The sequence below is a fragment of the Oncorhynchus gorbuscha genome, linkage group LG17 (genome assembly GCF_021184085.1).
Source record: "Oncorhynchus gorbuscha isolate QuinsamMale2020 ecotype Even-year linkage group LG17, OgorEven_v1.0, whole genome shotgun sequence".
NCBI classification, from domain to species: domain Eukaryota; kingdom Metazoa; phylum Chordata; class Actinopteri; order Salmoniformes; family Salmonidae; genus Oncorhynchus; species Oncorhynchus gorbuscha.
In genome coordinates, this window is record NC_060189.1 from 24,408,060 (window position 1) to 24,430,544 (window position 22,485).

The 22,485-nt window shown below is 43.7% G+C and overlaps 1 protein-coding gene across 1 annotated transcript in view; it reads right to left on the reverse strand.

Moving 5' to 3' along the window:
• Positions 1 to 22,485, reverse strand: part of LOC124001387 (filaggrin-2-like) — a 35,751-nt gene that overhangs the window by 10,664 nt on the left and 2,602 nt on the right. The window lies entirely within an intron of this gene.

Genomic DNA, 22,485 nt, shown 5'->3' on the forward strand with positions numbered 1-22,485 from the left:
AGAGAGAGAGAGAGAGAGAGAGAGAGAGAGAGAGAGAGAGAGAGAGAGAGAGAGAGAGAGAGAGAGAGAATATTTAGGTAAATTGAGCTCAGGTTTATCCAAACATTTAACAACTTATCCACCCTGGAGCGTTCAACTCTTACTGGGCATAATAATATCATTTAACTGGCCTGGATGAGTGGCCAGCGCAGCCACTCTTTTTTATACTGTCATCACATAATTATGACTTATGCCAGCGCAGTTTATCAAGCTGGATGAAGTCAGCTCGCCATCAATTTTAATGATCACTTTGACAATATGAACATTCAAACATCTTCCACAGCATAAACAGAAAAATATGGATGCCATAACCACAGTCCTGCAGTCACAAAGACAGACCATACATTAGGGAGAGGAGAGAGAACACGAGGAGACACAGGGACTAGAAAGAGTAGGAGACAAGCTGGGGAGACGTAGCAGAGGGACAGCCAGGCCAACTGATAGGGGCCGACACATCCTCTTGCGTCTGTGGGATGTGTTTCTGTCTGTGGTCACTCTGCTGGCTCTGGGTGAGGAGTGACAGAGCTGATCAGTTCAGGCTGGTCAGAGAGGTAAACACTGGAGCAAGAACCAGAGCTGATGTTGCTGTGGTGTGACACGTCCGATCCAGTAGCAATGGAAAAACAGCAGCTGACACTACGCCTGGGGCGTTGCTGATGACCTCATTTAGAGCATGGGCTTTTGGAGGAGGCCTGCAGAGGGGGGGGGGCGGGTTACTGTATATGGTGGACAGGGGACGCTGGCTTTGACTCCTAAGGTCCAAAACTTAAAGCACTCGCACAAAGTTTGAAATAACTTTCAAAGTTTGAAATAAAGAGAAATTGCATAATGAACAATGGTGATATAAAAATAGATTGGGCACAATGAAAATGGCTGCGTGTCTTTTTATTCGCTAATTCCTCCACTATGAGTGATCAATGGCAAGGCGCATTGGGAGATTTGAGACCCCTGAGTTTTCTACTGAAATAATTCTACTTTTCTTGTGTAATTAAGACATGTTCTATGACTTTACTGACCTTAAATGACTGTGAAAGAAGTTATGTAAAAACACATATCACAGAAAGAAATACCCCTAGAAAGGGTGGAGTTTAAGAGAGAGAGTGGGGGGGGGGTACAGAAGGAGAGGGACACATTCAATTTAGAACACCTGTGCCCAATGATCACAGGAAATGTACAGGTAACTCCAAAAATAAAGGGAACGGCAAAATAAAAGCTCTTAATAGGGCGTTGAGCCAAAACAGCTTCAATGTAACTTGGCATAGATTCTACAAGTGTCTGGAACTCTACTAGAGGGATGCAACACCACTCTGCTGGAGAGATGAGCTCTGAGGAGTAGCCTTGCACCTAATATTTATGTCTGCTTTTGTGGCTCTCCTATTTCAGGAGGATGTCGCCTCACGGTGGAGCGGGTGAATGACAGAGATTACCTGTTTGGAAAGCACCAGTCTGAGCATGTACTACTTGATTTATGCATCTTTTTGTTTTCTCTCCGGGCTTTGGGTCTCTGTTGTTTTTCTGCTGTAACTTGACTCACTAAACCTGAGGAGGGTGATTCTTACCTAAAGGACTCAGAGGTCAGTCAGTTCCTGATTGAGAGTTAGCTCAGAGTCTTGAAGGTGAGTAGCTTTTCTGGACCAGGTGCCAACCACATAGTCATCCCGTGGGCCTATCAACAAAATAAAAAAATCTCTCACCACCGCCACAATTCCATTCTTCCCGAACATTAAATGAGATTGAACGTTCCCCTGCACACTTTCCTGGGGCTGTCAAATGAGCTGTCCGTCAAGTGTCAGAGTAGGCCGATGCTCATCTGTTCTAATGCATCACACAGCCTTTTATATGTACCAGTACCAGGATTTCCTCTCCTCTCTCACCAGCCCCCCACTGGGACCCAGAGTGATTGATAACAACATCCAGGAAGGGACAAATTGGCACACAGGTGCCCATTCGGAGAACGAAGTGGCAGAGACCCTATAGTGTCCACTGACTTACGTCCTAGTGCCCACCACAGCACCACTAGAGAACATGCCATCATGGTGTTAAATATACAGTAGCATGCTGAGCGTTTTCAATCACACTATGGGATGTACTAGAGTCAAGCTGAACAGTGTTTTCATCCATAAAGTTAAATAAAGCTATGAGAGCCGTTGATATGTTATGAATAACAATTTGTATGAAATGTTACGAATTTCAATTCGTTGAATGTGTTACGAATTGCAATTTTGACAATATGTTACAAATTTGCAAAATTCCCTCACTGCTTGAGAATGTAGTGAAATACAGTAACATTTAACATCCATATTTCGGCATTGGGAGGTGGTATCATTTGAAGACGTTTCCATGCTTTGGACCAATCAAAATCAACTTGATCCCTTCAACCTTTTCATCTCCAGAGCCATTGAGAGGGGCTGTTTCTATGGCGATTTAAAGGGAAAGACTCAGAAATACACCATGAAAATTGGAACTGATTTGTTTCAGTGAGGGTAGATATTGAAATTCAGTCTGTTAGCTTTGTACATCAAATCAAATTTTATTGGTCACATACACATATTCAGAAGATGTTATTGCGGGTGTAGCGAAATGCTTGTGTTCCTAGCTCCAACAGTGCAGCAGTATCTAACAATTCACAACAATACACACAAATCTAAAAGCAAAAGAATGTAATTAAGAAATATATAAATATTAGGATGAGCAATGTCATAGTGGCATTGACTAGAATACAATAGAATACAGTGTATACATAGAAAATTAGTAAAACAGAAAGTTAACATTATTAAAGTGACCAGTGTTCCAATCTTAACGAGAACAGTGATTCCATGTCAATGGACAGTTGAAGTTGGAAGTATACATACACTTAGGTTGGAGTCATTAAAACTCATTTTTCAACCACTCCACAAATTTCTTGTTAACAAACTATAGTTTTGGCAAGTTGGTTAGGACATGTACTTTGTGCATGACACAAGTCATTCTTCCAACAATTGTTTACAGACAGATTATTTCACTTATAGTTCACTGTATCACAATTCCAGTGGGTCAGAAGTTTACATACACTGAGTTGACTGTGCCTTTAAACAGCTTGGAAAATTCCAGAAAATGATGTCATGGCTTTAGAAGCTTCTGATAGGCTAATTGACATCATTTGAGTCAATTGGAGGTGTACCTGTGGATGTATTTCAAGGCCTACCTTCAAACTCAGTGCCTCTTTGCTTGGCATCATGGGAAAATCAAAAGAAATCAGCCAAGACCTCAGAAAAAATATTGTAGACATCCACAAGTCTGATTCATCCTTGGGAGAAATTTCCAAACGCCTGAAGGTACCACGTTCATCTGTACAAACAATAGTACGCAAGTATAAACACCATGGTACCATGCAGCCATCATACCGCTCAGGAAGGAGACGCATTCTGTCTCCTAGAGATGAATGTACTTTGGTGTAAAAAGTGCAAATCTATCCCAGAACAACAGCAAAGGACCTTGTGAAGATGCTGGAGGAAACAGGTACCAAAGTATCTATATCCACAGTAAAACGAGTCCTATATCGACATAACCTGAAAGGACGCTCAGCAAGGAAGAATCCACTGCTCCAAAACCACCATAAAAAAAGCCAGACTACGGTTTGCAACTGCAAATGGGGACAAAGATTGTACTTTTTGGAGAAGTGTCCTCTGGTCTGATGAAACAAATATAGAACTGTTTGGCCATAATAACCATCATTATGTTTGGAGGAAAAGGGGGCAAGCTTGCAAGCCGAAGAACACCATCCCAACCCCGTGAAGCACAGGGGTGGCAGCCGGAGGGACTGGTGTACTTCACAAAATAGATGGCATCATGAGGGTGGAAAATTATGTGGATATATTGAAGTAACAGTGTGGACCTCAGTTCATCTTTTAATCACCCACATGGGTATATGCTCCTAAAAACCAATTAGGAGATGGCAGAGGCGTGTCTTGCAGCAGGTCAAGCATCAAAAATAGAACCAAGTTGGATGAAATGATTGAATAACATGTACATTTTTTTTGCAACGTGAGCGGTCTAGTCAGCATGTAAGTTGCAGGGTTGGGTACTGGGTGGAGCCCGGCTAATGATGGCTATTTAACAGTCTGAAGGCCTTGAGATAGAAGTTAAATTAATAGGCAAAATGTTGGTTTGTATTCTGCTAATTCATTTTTTTTAAAGCCTATGTTATCACAAACAAACCTGCAGCCACTAGCTGTCAGCTGACGTTCGCAGTTAGTACCGTTCTGAGAAATGTATTTAAAAAATGTAATAAACCTTCATTTAACTAGGCAAGTCAGTTAAGAACAAATTCTTATTTTACAATGACAGCCTACCTCGGCCAAACCTAGACGGTGCTGGGCCAATTGTGCACCGCCCTATGGGACTACCGATCACGGCCGGTTGTGATACAGCCCAGGATCGAACCAGGGTCGGTAGTCACACCTCTAGCACCACTCAGGAGCAATGAAAAAGTTATATTGGGCAGCGACCACTGTTGACCATGGCTGTAATGACATTCTATTCACTCCGAGTAAACCGTCTGTAACTTTAGAACCATAGATGACGTGGTCATAGGATTTTGACTATTGTTTTTCTGACACAATTCTCTATATAAACAATACAATAATAATTTTATGGGTGAACAGCCTACAATTTGTTGTGGCTAACGTTAGCTAGGTGGTTAGGTGGCGTTAGCTAGGCTATGAATTAGGGTTAGGGGTTACGGTTAGGATTAAGGTTATGGTTAAGATTAGAGTTAAGGGTAGGTGTAATTAGATAATTAGATCCATTTACATTACATTTAAGTCATTTAGCAGACGCTCTTATCCAGAGCGACTTACAAATTGGTGCATTCACCTTATGACATCCAGTGGAACAGTCACTTTACAATAGTGCATCTACATCTTAAAGGGGGGGGGTGAGAAGGATTACTTTATCCTATCCTAGGTATTCCTTAAAGAGGTGGGGTTTCAGGTGTCTCCGGAAGGTGGTGATTGACTCCGCTGTCCTGGCGTCGTGAGGGAGTTTGTTCCACCATTGGGGGGCCAGAGCAGCGGACAGTTTTGACTGGGCTGAGCGGGAACTGTACTTCCTCAGTGGTAGGGAGGCGAGCAGGCCAGAGGTGGATGAACGCAGTGCCCTTGTTTGGGTGTAGGGCCTGATCAGAGCCTGGAGGTACTGAGGTGCCATTCCCCTCACAGCTCCGTAGGCACCACCATGGTCTTGTAGCGGATGCGAGCTTCAACTGGAAGCCAGTGGAGAGAACGGAGGAGCGGGGTGACGTGAGAGAACATGGGAAGGTTGAACACCAGACGGGCTGCGGCGTTCTGGATGAGTTGTAGGGGTTTAATGGCACAGGCAGGGAGCCCAGCCAACAGCGAGTTGCAGTAATCCAGACGGGAGATGACAAGTGCCTGGATTAGGACCTGCGCCGCTTCCTGTGTGAGGCAGGGTCGTACTCTGCGGATGTTGTAGAGCATGAACCTACAGGAACGGGCCACCGCCTTGATGTTAGTTGAGAACGACAGGGTGTTGTCCAGGATCACGCCAAGGTTCTTAGCGCTCTGGGAGGAGGACACAATGGAGTTGTCAACCGTGATGGCGAGATCATGGAACGGGCAGTCCTTCCCCGGGAGGAAGAGCAGCTCCGTCTTGCCGAGGTTCAGCTTGAGGTGGTGATCCGTCATCCACACTGATATGTCTGCCAGACATGCAGAGATGCGATTCGCCACCTGGTCATCAGAAGGGGGAAAGGAGAAGATTAATTGTGTGTCGTCTGCATAGCAATGATAGGAGAGACCATGTGAGGTTATGACAGAGTCAAGTGACTTGGTGTATAGCGAGAATAGGAGAGGGCCTAGAACAGAGCCCTGGGGGACACCAGTGGTGAGAGCGCGTGGTGAGGAGACAGATTCTCGCCACGCCACCTGGTAGGAGCGACCTGTCAGGTAGGACGCAATCCAAGCATGGGCCGCGCTGGAGATGCCCAACTCGGAGAGGGTGGAGAGGAGGATCTGATGGTTCACAGTATCGAAGGCAGCCGATAGGTCTAGAAGGATGAGAGCAGAGGAGAGAGAGTTAGCTTTAGCGGTGCGGAGCGCCTCCGTGATACAGAGAAGAGCAGTCTCAGTTGAATGACTAGTCTTGAAACCTGACTGATTTGGATCAAGAAGGTCATTCTGAGAGAGATAGCGGGAGAGCTGGCCAAGGACGGCACGTTCAAGAGTTTTGGAGAGAAAAGAAAGAAGGGATACTGGTCTGTAGTTGTTGACATCGGAGGGATCGAGTGTAGGTTTTTTCAGAAGGGGTGCAACTCTCGCTCTCTTGAAGACGGAAGGGACGTAGCCAGCGGTCAGGGATGAGTTGATGAGCGAGGTGAGGTAAGGGAGAAGGTCTCCGGAAATGGTCTGGAGAAGAGAGGAGGGGATAGGGTCAAGCGGGCAGGTTGTTGGGCCGCCGGCCGTCACAAGACGCGAGATTTCATCTGGAGAGAGAGGGGAGAAAGAGGTCAGAGCACAGGGAAGGGCAGTGTGAGCAGAACCAGCGGTGTCGTTTGACTTAGCAAACGAGGATCGGATGTCGTCGACCTTCTTTTCAAAATGGTTGACGAAGTCATCTGCAGAGAGGGAGGAGAAGGATTCAGGAGGGAGGAGAAGGTGGCAAAGAGCTTCCTAGGGTTAGAGGCAGAAGCTTGGAATTTAGAGTGGTAGAAAGTGGCTTTAGCAGCAGAGACAGAAGAGGAAAATGTAGAGAGGAGGGAGCGAAAGGATGCCAGGTCCGCAGGGAGGCGAGTTTTCCTCCATTTCCGCTCGGCTGCCCGGAGCCCTGTTCTGTGAGCTCGCAATGAGTCGTCGAGCCACGGAGCGGGAGGGGAGGACCGAGCCGGCCTGGAGGATAGGGGGCATAGAGAGTCAAAGGATGCAGAAAGGGAGGAGAGGGTTGAGGAGGCAGAATCAGGAGATAGGTTGGAGAAGGTTTGAGCAGAGGGAAGAGATGATAGGATGGAAGAGGAGAGAGTAGCGGGGGAGAGAGAGCGAAGGTTGGGACGGCGCGATACCATCCGAGTAGGGGCAGTGTGGGAAGTGTTGGATGAGAGTGAGAGGGAATAGGATACAAGGTAGTGGTCGGAGACTTGGAGGGGAGTTGCAATGAGGTTAGTGGAAGAACAGCATCTAGTAAAGATGAGGTCGAGCGTATTGCCTGCCTTGTGAGTAGGGGGGGAAGGTGAGAGGGTGAGGTCAAAAGAGGAGAGGAGTGGAAAGAAGGAGGCAGAGAGGAATGAGTCAAAGGTAGACGTGGGGAGGTTAAAGTCGCCCAGAACTGTGAGAGGTGAGCCGTCCTCAGGAAAGGAGCTTATCAAGGCATCAAGCTCATTGATGAACTCTCCGAGGGAACCTGGAGGGCGATAAATGATAAGGATGTTAAGCTTGAAAGGGCTGGTAACTGTGACAGCATGGAATTCAAAGGAGGCGATAGACAGATGGGTAAGGGGAGAAAGAGAGAATGACCACTTGGGAGAGATGAGGATCCCGGTGCCACCACCCCGCTGACCAGAAGCTCTCGGGGTGTGCGAGAACACGTGGGCGGACGAAGATAGAGCAGTAGGAGTGGCAGTGTTATCTGTGGTGATCCATGTTTCCGTCGGTGCCAAGAAGTCGAGGGACTGGAGGGAGGCATAAGCTGAGATGAACTCTGCCTTGTTGGCCGCAGATCGGCAGTTCCAGAGGCTACCGGAGACCTGGAACTCCACGTGGGTCGTGCGCGCTGGGACCACCAGATTAGGGTGGCCGCGGCCACGCGGTGTGGAGCGTTTGTATGGTCTGTGCAGAGAGGAGAGAACAGGGATAGACAGACACATAGTTGACAGGCTACAGAAGAGGCTACGCTAATGCAAAGGAGATTGGAATGACAAGTGGACTACACGTCTCGAATGTTCAGAAAGTTAAGCTTACGTAGCAAGAATCTTATTGACTAAAATGATTCAAATGATACAGTACTGCTGAAGTAGGCTAGCTGGCAGTGGCTGCGTTGTTGACTTTGTAGGCTAGCTGGCAGTGGCAGCGTTGTTGACACTACACTAATCAAGTCGTCCAATTTGTAAGTCGCTCTGGATAAGAGCGTCTGCTAAATGACTTAAATGTAAATGTTCCGTTGAGTGTAATAGTTTCTACAGTGCTGCTATTCGGGGGCTAGCTGGCTAGCTAGCAGTGTTGATTACGTTATGTTGCGTTAAAAGAACGACAATAGCTGGCTAGCTAACCTAGAAAATCGCTCTAGACTACACAATTATCTTTGATACAAAGACGGCTATGTAGCTAGCTATGTAGCTAGCTACGATCAAACAAATCAAACCGTTGTACTGTAATGAAATGAAATGAAAATGTGATACTACCTGTGGAGCGAAGCGGAATGCGACCGGGTTGTTGAGTTCTATTCGGAAGACGTTGGCTAGCTGTTGGCTAGCTAGCAGTGTCTCCTACGTTAAGAACGACAAATAGCTGGCTAGCTAACCTCGGTAAATTAAGATAATCACTCTAAGACTACACACTCTAAACTACACAATTATCTTGAATACGAAGACAGCAAAGACAACTATGTAGCTAGCTAACACTACAATTCTATAGTTGTCCGTGATGAGAATTGGTTGTGCTCTAGACATTCACATAAACCGCTCACCCATCCACTCCGACCAACCACCCTACTTTCATTTTTGCCTTAATTAACCATCTGTTATGTAATCATACCAAATAAACATATCATACCAATTTCAGTGTCCTGGATTTACATTTATTATGTTATGTCTAGTCTATGAGACCAGGCTGGTATTATTAGCATGTTGCGGTGCTGCCAAACTAATGGCCACTTGGCACATATCCTAATCTTAGCCTCACTAATCCAATTCATGTGACCTGCTTGGCATTAGAGATACTCATCTGTCTTTACTGTTCATTAACAGACGTCCTCTTGGACTAAACCCATTCACATTCCGCTCCTCTGGATTTCCTGAAAGGGAACACTAAGCAGGGAACTCTGATCTAATATCAAGCGTCAATAGAAGGGATGGATACACAACATAAAATATTCTACATAGAGCTAAAATCCACATTGACTTCACAAGAGGGACATGCTTTTCTGTGAAACTGAAAATAATTTCTGGACTGCAACAGTACCAGTACAACAGTACCTCCAGACCAGTGCAGGAAGATCTTCACTCAAACAAGCTTAATCCCTCATGAACCTCGCCCCTGACTCCAAGAGTTTGATCTCCAGACTTGTAGATCACTTTACAGCATAATACTCTGTATCCACACAACATTTGAAGGAGACCTGGGAGGAAGACCTTGGTATGGAGTTGGGCTGATTGCCTTAGAGATATTCACTTGTGATCGATAAACTCCCGACACCAACTTATTCAATACAAATTGATTCACAGACAACACTATTCCTGTACCAAATTACACTCGTTCTACCCCTCGGTCTCTCCGATATACAAATCTGCCGAGACTACCCTGGGTCACCTCTTTTGGTCATGCCCCAAACTGCACAGATTCTGGCGGGATATTTGTAAGTGTTACTCAGAAGTATACAGCTGTGACCTCATATCAGCCCGGGACACTTAAGTTTCAGGCAGGTCACAGCACCTAACGACTTTAACCCACTGGGAACAGAAGACTGTACAATATGAGAGGGAAAAAAAGTTGTTCTCTTTTGCAGACAGCTAATAATAGGCTAGCTAGTAGCTACTAGCTTCGTTAAGTTTGGTAGCTCATTCAGTGAACACAGACTCTGAACACAGAGCATGTTACATCAACAAAAAGCCCAGCTTGTCCAGTTGGCATTTGAGAAGGACCTGACGAGTAAATTATGACAGGAAGGAGAATGGAATCAGAAACTTCTCATGAGGTTCAACACAGCATTGAGGAGGCTGCAACTCTTCTAAATGGTAAATTACAAACTTTATGTCCCTGGCCGCCTTACCAGTATTATTTATTGATTGGTTTTCCCTCATGTAAGCCTACTGTTTTTTTTGGCACGTTTTTTAATGTAATGTATAGTTTAGGCCATTGCCTTTAACTGCAATGCACCTTTTGCATTTATCTGTGATTCTTAATGTAATTAATGTAATTGCTATTGATAGATATACAGCGTTGCATTATTTGATGGGTATAGGGACAATAACCAATGCAGCCTAATTGGTTGTGCTCTGAGGTGAGCCCTGGTGCAGTGCTCCTGTTGTCCTGGCTCTCCACTCCGGTGGTGCTGAAAGCGGCAGGGCATCTAACATTATCCGTTCATCTGACTGGCTTCTGTTCATGGTCCTGAATCAATGGTTAAGGTGTGTGCTGTTTTAATGAGCACATCTTTGGCTACCAGTCATCATGGGGCTTCTCTTCAACATTGCATGCTTTCTTGTGTGCTATATGACAGTTGTTTTGTATATTTTGTATGTCGCCGTGTGGTAGGACCAACACCATGTGTAGCCTACTAAAATAAGTAAGTGAACATTCACTCTGTTATTATTCATTTGCAGAACATTTGTTGACTGATAGGGTACTGTAAAAGTCACGTCTATAATGTGAAAACGACACAGCCTACTTTTTTCCCCCTCCCTACTCTCTTGCTATAGTGTGTGTGTGTGTGTGTGTGTGTGTGTGTGTGTGTGTGTGTGTGTGTGTGTGTGTGTGTGTGTGTGTGTGTGTGTGTGTGTGTGTGTGTGTGTGTGTGTGTGTGTGTGTGTGTGTGTGTGTGTGTGTGTGTGTGTGTGTGAGAGTGAGAGAGAGAAATTCTACCACACAGAAGATATTGAGCACCTGGAGAAGTGTCGGCTTGGTTACTCTCATTGCGTAGTGTCACAGATTTGACAGCAATATAGCCTATAGTTCAAATGATTGAAGTTTAAGCTATGAAGCCTGTAAGAATCTTTAACAGTGGTGCTCATCCTGTCCAGCTGATCAGTGTGTGTTGGTAGACATGAATCATGTGTAGGCAGATACATCTGCATTTCGGATACACTTGTATGTCGTAGTGGGACGCATATGTTTATTGAGTGATTATACTGAAGAAACAAAGAAACGCAACAAATTTCAAAGATTTCACTGAGTTACAGTTCATATAAGGAAATAAGTCAATTTAAATAAATAAATTAGGCCCAAATCTATGGATTGCACATCTGGGCAAGGGTGCGGCCATGGGTGGGCCTGCGAGCTCATACGGCCACCTACTTGGGAGCCAGGCATGCCTGCAGTCAGCATGCCAATTGTGCACTGCCTCAAAACATGAGACATCTGTGACATTATGTTGTGTGACAAAACTGCACATTTTACAGTGGCCTTTTATTATCCCCAGCACAAGGTGCACCTGTGTAATGATCATGCTGTTTGATCAGCTTCTTGATATACTACACCTGTCAGGTGGATGGATCATCTTGGCAAAGGATAAATGCTTACAACAGGGATGTAAACAAATATGTGCACAACATTTGTGAAAAATAAGCTTTTTCTTCACATGGAACATTTCTGGGATCTTTTATTTCAGCTCATTAAACATAGGACCAACACTTTATATGTTGCATTTATATTTTTGTTCAGTGTATATAAAACGATGGTTGTTGATTTTTGTACATTTGAACAGTAGTAGGATCCAACCTACCTTGTTTTATTAGGGCTCTAAAACAATACTAGTTGTATTAAATCCCCATATGGATTTAAAATGCCCAATCAGGTATGTCATCCTGGAGCTGGGCCTGTGGGTATGTCAGTCAGTCTGGAAGTAATAAGAATATCAGTTGAGGCTGTCGTGTGTAAAAGTGTGTGAAGCGATGTAATCATGGCAGTCACAGGGCTTAGGTCCAGCACAGCTATTCACCATGCTACAATAGCAGGCTGTGAGTAAATGGACCTGTCCTGCTAATCACACACAGGCTAAACGCACGCACTCACACAACAACTAGTTCCATCATAAATGACATCCCTCCCTCGATCCAGATCCGGATGACAGGGAATTAATGCTTTTGACAGAAAAGCATGCTCACTTTCTCTCTATAGCTATGTCCAATGAGATGTTAGTCCAACTGTCTCTTTTAATCTAGACTGTCAAACATCCAACTGTCTCTTTTAATCTAGATACTGTCAAATATCCAACTTTCTCTTTTAATCTAGATACTGTCAAATATCCAACTTTCTCTTTTAATCTAGATACTGTCAAACATCCAACTGTCTCTTTAATCTAGAGTCTAGATTAAAGAGACAGTTGGATGTTTGACAGTGTCTAGATTAAAAGAGTTTGATGTTTGACAGTCTAGATTCTAGACTGTCAAACATCAAACTCTTTTAATCTAGACACTGTCAAACATCCAACTGTCTCTTTTAATCTGCAATTTGTCACATGCTTCGTAAACAATTGTCACGACTTCCACCAAAGTTGTTCCCTCTCCTTGTTTGGGCGGCGTTTGGCGGTCGACGTCACCGATCCATGTTTCATTTTTCCTTTTGTTTTGTGTGTTTACACACCTGGTTCCCATCTCATAATTATGTTCATTATTTAACCCTCTGGTTTCTCTTTCTGTATTTGTGAGTGATTGTCTTTCGTGTGTTGGAGTTCGAGTCCTGTTTTGTCCTTGTTTTGTAACAGGATTTTTGTTACGTCCTTGGATTGAGTAAATACAGTGTTTCTTTACTCTTACCTGTGTCCTGCGCCTGACTCCTTCGCCATCTTCTAGATAGACTCTGACAACAATAGGTGTAGACTAACAGTGAAATGCGTACTTCTGGGCCCTGCCCAACAATACAGAGAGAAAATTAGAAATTATAGAGACAAATAATAACATGAAGAATAAATACACAATGAGTAACAAGAACTTGGCTATACAGTGCATTCGAAAAGTATTCAGACCCAAAATGTATTACTTTATTATTCTTATTATTCTAAAATGGATTAAATAAAGAAATATAATCATCAATCTACAGTTGAAGTCGGAAGTTTACATACACCTTAGTCAACTACATTTCAACTCAGTTTTTCACAATTCCTGACATTTAATCCTAGTAAAAATTCCCTGTTTTAGGTCAGTTAGGATCACCACTTTATTTTAAGAATGTGAAATGTCAGAATAATAGTAGAGAGAATGATTTATTTCAGCTTTTATTTCTTTCATCTCATTCTCAATGGGTAAAAAGTTTACATACACTCAATTAGCATTTGGTAGCATTGCCTTTAAATTGTTTGATTTGGGTCAAACGTTTTGGTGAGCCTTCCACAAGCTTCCCACAATAAGTTGGGTGAATTTTGGCCCATTTCTCCTGACAGAGCTGGTGGAACTGAGTCAGGATTGTAGGCCTCCTTGCTCGCACACCCTTTCTCAGTTCTGCCCACACATTTTCTATAGGATTGAGGTCAGTGCTTTGTGATGGCCACTCCAATACCTTGATTTTGTTGTCCTTAAGCCATTTTGCCACAACTTGGGGTATGTATGCTTGGGGTCATTGTCCATTTGGAAGACCCATTTGCGACCAAGCTTTAACTGCTTTGGAACTGCTTTGCTTTATCTTGGCCAGGTCGCAATTGTAAATGAGAACTTGTTCTCAACTTGCCTACCTGGTTAAATAAAGGTGAAATAAAATTTAAAAAACTTCCTGACTGATGTCTTGAGATGTTGCTTTAATATATCCACATACAGTGGGGCAAAAATAGTATTTAGTCACTTCTCCCACTTAAAAAGATGAGAGAGGCCTGTAATTTTCATCATAGATACACTTCAACTATGACAGACAAAATGAGGAAAAAAATCCAGAAAATCACATTGCAGTATCTCAAAGCATTTCATGATGACCAAAGTGAGTGCTACGGGGCGATAGTCATTCAGTTCAGTTATCTTTGCCTTCTTGGGTACAGGAACAATGCTGGCCATCTTAAAGCATGTGGGGAGAGCAGACTGGGATAGGGAGAGATTGAATATGTCTGTAAACACACCAGCCAGCTGGTCTGCGCATGCTCTGAGGACGCGGCTAGGGATGCCGTCTGGGCTGGCAGTCTTGCGAGGGTTAACACATTTAAACATCTTACTCACGGCCACGGGACAAGGAGAGCCCACAGTCCTTGGTAGCAGACCGCGTCGTTGCCAGTGTGTTATCCTCAAAGCGGGCAAAGAAGGTGTTTAATTTGTCTGGAAGCAAGACGTTGGTGTCCTCTGGATATATGGTTTCCAGTTTGCATAGAGTTCAGTGGAGTTCCTTGTTGGCCGTCGTGCTATGTGCTGAGGGGGGATATACACGGCTGTGACAATAACCAACGAGAATTCTCTTGGGAGATAACATGGTCGTCATTTTATTGTGAAGAATTCTAGGCCTGGTTGAACAGAAGGACTTGAGGTCCTGTATGTTGTTACAATTACACAATGAGTCGTTAATCATGAAACATACACCCCGCCCTTCTTCTTCCTGGAGAGATGTTTATTTCTGTCGGCGCAACATACAAAGGAATCCCAGTGGCTGTACCAACTCCGACAACTTGTCCCCAGAGAGCCATGTTTCCGTGAAACAGAATATGTTACAATCCCCAATGTCTCTCTGGAAAGCAATCCTTGCCCTAATTTCATTTACCTTGTTATCTAGAGACTGGACATTAGCAAGTAATGTACTCGTAAGTGGTGGGTGGTGTGCGCACCTCCAAAGTCTGACCAGAAGGCCGCTCTGTCTACCTCTTCTGCGACAACGTTGTTTTGGGTCAGCCTCTGGAATCAGTTTGAATGCCTTAGGTGGTTCGAACAAAGGATCCTCTTCGGGTAAGTCGTATTCCTGGTCGTAGTGCTGGTAAGTTGACGTCGCTCTGATATCCAATAGTTCTTCCCGGCTGTAATAACACTTAAGATTTTCTGGGCTAACAATGTAAGAAATTATTAGATAAAAAAACTAAATACAGCATAGTTTCCTAAAGACTAAAAGTGAGGTGACCCTCTGTCGGCGCCATCTTACTATGTTGACTAGGACGTTACTTTAGTACCAATATGGGGACAACGATGTAGGCTGTGTATAGCGGTTATGACATGGTTTGAAAAGGTTTTTTCTCCTGGTCACATACTGTTATATCGGCGCCTGCCACACCCTCTATTGTTCATCCTGTGTCTCCCTAACCTGCCGCCACTCCCCAAGTGCTCTCTCCCTCTTTCTCTCTGTGTGTGATTGTGTGGGTGGAGCCAGGTGTGCTGGAGGCAGAGCAAATCCCCACCAGCTGCAACCTGGTCCATAATCAAGAACTCTACAAACACTCAGCCCTGCCACTTCCACGCTGCCAGATCGTAAGCTCTGCTCAGTCAGTCAGAGTTTTTAGCCGTTTGTTCCTGCATAGATCCCATTTTTGTGTTGTGCCTGTTTTCCCTTGCCTGGCGCTGTTTTCCTCTCCGTTACAGTTCTGTCCACTCTGACTCTGGTCCCTGTCTCCAGTCCCATGTCTTGTCAGTCCTGCTATCCTGTTCTGGACCCCCCACTCTACTGCTTCCATGGATTCCTCTCTGGACCTGCTTATCCAGCCCCAACTCCTCTCGCTCCAGCCTCGCCACCTGGCTCCCTGCAACCCGCCCACACTTTCCCTGGCCTGCACCCTTCTTAACCGTTTTTCAATAAATACCTTAGTTACCTTGTCCCAGTCTCCTCGTCTGAGTCTGCTCTTGGGTTCACCTGCTCCTCATAACACATACAGTTGATGTGTTGTTCATTGAAGTCCACAGACAAAGGGAAAAGGTGAGAGGAGAGTGCATAGAGGCGAGAAGGAATACAACGTGGCTGCTATGAAATTGAACCATGTTTATGCGTGATCAGGGGTGTATTCATTCTGCCGATTCTGTTGAACAACTTTTCTTAAATGGAAGAAAACAAGACAGGGATACAAATACCTGAAATTGTCCAATAGAAACTCTTGTTTGCAACTGTTGGACTAATGATTACACCCTAGATAAGCTAGATGCAGGCAATAGTGTGCAAGCCAGTATTGAATGTGTCACTCACTGTCTGTCAATGTGTCACTGTCTGTCATCTCACATTTTTCTTTCGACCTGTGTGCACCTATGTTGTAAACTGTAATTCATAGGCTAGGTTGTAGCAACCTCATGATGGTATAGGGAAAATGTTAGTATCATCTAGTAGCCTAAACCCATCAATATTACATTGAACTGGGTGAATGGAATATGAATGACTGTCATCCAACATGCTTTAATATAAATAAGACCATGCTCATGAAAAAAAATGTCTTCCCTCATAAATCATACACTGTCTCAATTCCTCAACTAGACCATGTTTACAAGTCAAGAAAAGCTCTTCGTCAGATTTCCCCAAAATCCTATTCAAATATATATCGGAATACTTGTCCCAAGTGCCTACTTGGGATCCCCCATCTCTCCTCTCCTCTCTCCCAGGCTGTGACAGGGACTTTATGTCTGGGGGTGGAATGATAATGTTTCTAATCTTGTTACATTGCACAAAGAATTGTGTTCCATGTTAATGATGAACTGGCCCCCTCCCGGCCCTGCCGAGCTGCTTACTTTCAATTTGTGTACTGTCATCTCCCTGCAACGATGCTGAAATTGATGCGCCCTCTTCCTTTTAATTAAATCAAACCCAGTTGGGGGCCGGGCAGGTTGGGGGCCTGCGCCCATTCAGCCGTCAAAAAGACCTGCCTGACTTCCAGCCAAAACTGAGTGCTGGTTTAAACTCTGGTTTGGGTTTGCGTGTCCTTCACCCTTCTCTCTAATTATAGGGTCTTTGAGGCAAACAAGACATTCAGCATTTTGTAATTTACCATAGAGGTGTAAACCACTGCTTCCATGAAAACTCATTGAAAATATAGCATTGGCAAGGGATGTCAACTGTCTGTCTAACGTATAGATTTATAAAAAATAAAAATACACTTTTTTCTGATATCCAATTGGTAGTCACAGTCTTGTCCCATCGCTGCAACTCCCCTACAGACTCGGGAGAGGCATGCGGCCTCCAAAACACAACCCTGCCAAGTCACAGTGCTTCTTGACACACTGCTTGCTTAACCCGGATGGCAGCTGCACCAATGTGTCGGAGGAAACACCGTCCAGGTGGCGACCGTAGTTGGCTTGCAGGCGCCCCAGCCCGCCACAAGGAGTCGCTAGAGCGCGGTGGGACAAGGAAATCACGGCCGGCTGTGCCACAGCCTGGGATCGAACCCGGGTCTGTTTCAACGACTCAAGCACTGCGATGCAGTGCCGTAGACCGCTGCACCACTCAGGAGGCCCTAACGTATACATTTAACTCAAATAAAATTATTCACCTTGACACTATCTTGGTCTTTCCCAATCAGCCCAAAAATTAATAGCTTGTTGGTTGGGTTATGAAAAGCCTGACATTTTTTGTAGGTTACATCACAATACAATATAATAGTCATGGAAATTATTTATGGAAGCTAAAACATTCCAGTTTCCCAATCTAAATTCAGACATTTTGGAGTTATATGGACACTGCCCCAGCTCTACAAAATCTCTGCTAGAAAAGTAGTCCCTCCAACCTGCCTTGTAGCTTTCAGTTACAGTGGAATGTTGGAGCCAGCCAGACCATAAAAAAGGGAAGAGATTCCCACACATTTGAGGTAGGATAATTGGATTCCCTGGCTATGTCCTGTATGGTGGGCTGTGGGCAGAGGTGATATTATCAAGGTAACGTAAGGCTGTGGTGCTGTAGCGCAGGGACGCCCGGCGAGGTCCGTCCTCCAGGTTTCACATCACTGCCTGCTTGGCTATTCATCCTGTGGACCCTGCAAATTAAATTATGGGAGGAAGAGCAAAGGACATTTTGGGGGAATTAATCCCATTGATGCCTAAACCTACTTCAACATGTTATAGTGAGGCAATCTTAAGATGTAAGGCACATGTACTCTTAGACAAAGACATTGGAGCACACAGTATGGTTGTTTTTTGGTAAGCAGGCAGATGTGAGAGATGTATCCGAGTGTCTGGAAATGATCAAACAGTTGGATAATCAATTTGAACAAATAAAGAAATGCAACATGTACACATTTTCACACTCAAACAGTCTGAAAGAAAGATTCACACCTGGTGTCCTGTAGACAACCTTCATTATGCCACTTTTCCAAATGCACGCAATGCACACAAATGCACACAATGCACAAAGTCTACATTTTTCTAAATATAATTATTTTGGACAGGTCATTTTCAAAGGATAATCATCTCACATATTCAAATGAACTCAAATGAACATTTCAATTATTAGTTTCTATGTTTAGAAATGTATGATTTAGATTTTACATTGAATATTGCCCTAGAATGATTGACATTTTGTTTCTGTTTTTATATCTAGGCCTCTAACCCTATTCCTTGTTCAGAAAAGTGTGACGATTGTTGTTGGTATTTATGGAATAGTTCTTATTCATTGGATTAAATGTATTAGATCTACAGAATCCACTTTGATGTGAAAGCATCCCAAGGTAATCAAATGACCGTACAACGCATCAATAAACACTGGTTGAGGTGAAATTATCAGACACCGTTCTTCCTTTGACCATCTTTGAAATGGAACATTGTTTTTAATTCAATAATATAATAAAAAATATATACATTGATTTAATTTGTTTAGCCCCCATACGACTATATACTTGTACTTTTAAATAACGTTTTCATGGATTTATTTCCACGTGATAAAACAATCATTGTAAAATTGTAATCGGTCTCACTGGGCCTTTAGTTTTCTGGATCGCATCAGTTTTACAGGTCATCTACAGTAGCTGGTGGCCATATACAATCCACCTGTCACTACAAAACAGGGCTGGCTATACGGGCAAGGTCAATGCATGGACTTCCTCGCATGTAAATATATCACCTTTCAAATTAAACACCCGTCAAAAAAAATGAAGTAGGCTAACTGGTCACTCAGCCTAAACGGTCAACATTTTTCCTTTTGTTGAAATATTATACCTAATCACACAATAGGACATTTTGAACAAAGGCTACTGAACATAAGACATATGTGCAGTTTATGCTTTTACATTTTGGAATCATTATTACAATAATATAGCAGTAGACCTATTAATTTAAATATGAATGAAGTATATAGGAGCCATAGGCTTATCGAGACGGCTGTAATTATTATTTGAAATAAAGTTGCATGATTACCCTCTCATTTTACAAAGAAAACCCCAATCTAACCTGTAATTATGTGATTAGACTTTATTACGTCCTAATCAGACAATTTACGTCAAAAAACGATATACTGTTACAACTAAACAATTAAACTGCATTCAAACCCTGAAGCTACAAATACGGATATTTAACCTGCCCTCGCGTTTTATGAAGTTAACCACAGTAGGCTACACTGCGAAGTGTGATCCTCTCGGCATTGCAGATAAACACTGCCCCCTGCTGATCAATACAAATTCAAGGAGCATTCAAAAATGCCTACAAAAAATCGGATTATTTGCACATTCTACATTAATAACATTACTACACAAATTAATATATTTCCGTACACAGAAGCTTCGGAAACATCCAATAAAAAAAAAACATAAATCAAGAACATATACCAAGTATAATTTCCTCTATAAATCACATTGTTGTTTGTGGAACAACAATATGACTGCAACATACATTTCAGCCTGTCAATAAGAGTAAAACATAAGTTGATGGGGCTTATGTACTGACATATCAGTATTGCATGTCCCACAAACTTGGAGGAGTATTGTAAAAGATAGGACGGGGTATAAAAGTGTAAGCATATTGCCTATAATAAGTTGGAATCTCAGGAAGGCCTATCACAGAATTCAAATATTGTTCATTCCAAAACTCTTTATTTAAAAAAGCTATATTTTAACATTCTATATATTTGAATAAAAATCATGCTAGACTAGAGAAGAGGACAACATTTTAAACAAAGACATACTGTACACACGTTCCAGGGAGGGCTGTGGCCGTAAATGGTCCTATAGCCTAATTACCTGACAGGTCCTTCAATGTCCTCCTCATCAGGAGCAGCACAGACCTCAGCCAGGACTAACAGGCCACACCACTGAGCCTGTCTCTTCTCCCTGGTTACACATCTCCCCCACCCAATGCAAACAAACACAGCATGCACAGTAAACAGGATATTGACACACACACACACACACACACACACACACACACACACACACACACACACACACACACACACACACACACACACACACACACACACACACACACACACACACACACACACACACACACACACACACTTGCACACACTTGCACACTCCTCAGTACACCCAGATGTCCTGCTTGGCCCTGCCATTATCCCCTCCTCTACTCCAAACACACAGTTTTAATTTCAAAGCTCTGATTAGCTGATGATTGCATGACAACCGCCGACCAGGTCCCCTTTTCGACAGGCTCCCAGACTGCAACTCAATCATGCCCAATTAGTGGGTCCCCAAACACTCTCTCTTATTAGAGGACTCATAATCGACTCATTGTGTCCTGATTTGGCAAATAAATCACTCTGGAGGTCTCTCTCTCTCTCTCTCTCTCTCTCTCTCTCTCTCTCTCTCTCTCTCTCTCTCTCTCTCTCTCTCTCTCTCTCTCTCTCTCTCTCTCTCTCTCTCTCTCTCTCTCTCTCTCTCTCTCTCTCTCTCTCTCTCTCTCTCTCTCTCTCTCTCTCTCTCTCTCTCTCTCTCTCTCTCTCTCTCTCTCTCTCACTCACTCACTCACTCACTCACCACCACTCACTCACTCACTCACTCACTCACTCACCTAACTCCCCCCCCCCTCTTTTCCTTGTCCAGGGGTTCAGTGACAACATTTTCAGGCAAGCTTTTCATTGGAGCTGACAGTTTGAGCTACACTGCAGGACTCCTTTTTTTATTACCCAGAAGAATGAAGAATCATTTAGCGCGCGAAGGCATGCAGCATGCGGGTGTCCTTGTCCTACAAGGTTAAGAATCCATTCCGTCTGGACAAGAAAGGAATGAATTAAAATAAATGACGGCCAGATATTTATTGCGAGTTTGTAGATGAAGCGAAGTCACTCCAGTGGACAAGCGGGGGCTGCCAATCGCTCAGTGTCACCGCATGACCTGTTAGCTCTTTCTGCGTGGCACAAGGGAATATAACGCTGAATGTCACATCATTCCTCTCCTGCTTGTATGTATTGTTTGATATACATTGTCGTATACTGTATATAAATGCATGTGTTGTTGTGGACAGTAGACGTCAAATGAGATCGCAAGGCATATGAAATGATCTCGTGCTGGATGCTAGAAATATTAGTCATTTGATTGAAAGAACAGACATCCTGAGAAATGGAAGCTTGGTAGACAGGCAACACTAGCAGCTGACGTAGACAACAAGATCTCGAATGAAGAGGGCGGATGGGATACAAGAGGACCCTTTGAAACTGTCCATTCATTCCTACAACATTCCACAAACTCCCAGCAGAAATCTGTATGTGAGCCTCAGATCTCAGGGTATAACAGCCTAATTAATTAAGTGGACTGTGATGAAGTAGCTTTATCATAGTGGAAAGATGTCCGGTGCCAAGGAAAACAATATGGCTTTCACACAGGTGTTTCCACACAGTGGCCATGTGCTATGTTCACAGAGAGTTGTGTTCTGTACAGGCCTCAAGATGAAGTACTATGAACATGGAACAGAAATGAATCACTACACTTCATAGGCTCTGTGGGGTCTACTGGGTGGAGCTCCAGGGGCATGAGGAGCAGGCAGGAGGTCTATGAAGTGATGGACTTCCAGGGAACCACCTCACTCTGTGATGTGGTGGACTCAGAACCCCTAGCCTACAAAGTGGACTCAGTGGTCTCCCACTGTCATTCTGAGCCTGGTTATTGGGCTCATATGGCTTCTGCCAGTACTGTGGATTTGAGCATGCCCAGTGGGCTCTCAGAGGGGTCTGTGAAGTAACCTCTGGATTGTACGTACAGCGACTGACAGTACAGTAGCCCTCGACAAGGTGTTGCTGGGTGGCTGTGAATGTTCAGATGTCCCTCGCATACCTTAACGCGATGATTACTGTCACATGCTTTTCACTGTGTCCAAATCATACAGCAGAGCACAGTCCTCATTATAGGAGACTTTCTTTACTGTAACCATTTGACTCTTATACAGGGTTGGGGAGTAACTGATTACACTTAAGCAGTTCCATGTAATCCGATTACAGAAAATCTAACTGTGGTCAGTTACATTCCCAGCTAAAATATCGTAATCAGATTACAGATACTTTTGAAAAACTAGATGATTACTTTTTGGTTTACTTTTAAATTCAGAAAGGATGTTTGCGAAAAAAAAATACATTATGACACCGTACTGTTGTCTCAATGATATTCATTTCAGCATTGAAAAAAGGCGCACGTTTAAGTTTGTTCCACCTGAGCAAGTCTGACCACAAGTAAGAGAACACTATGATGACACACCAAATGCATCTGATGGAT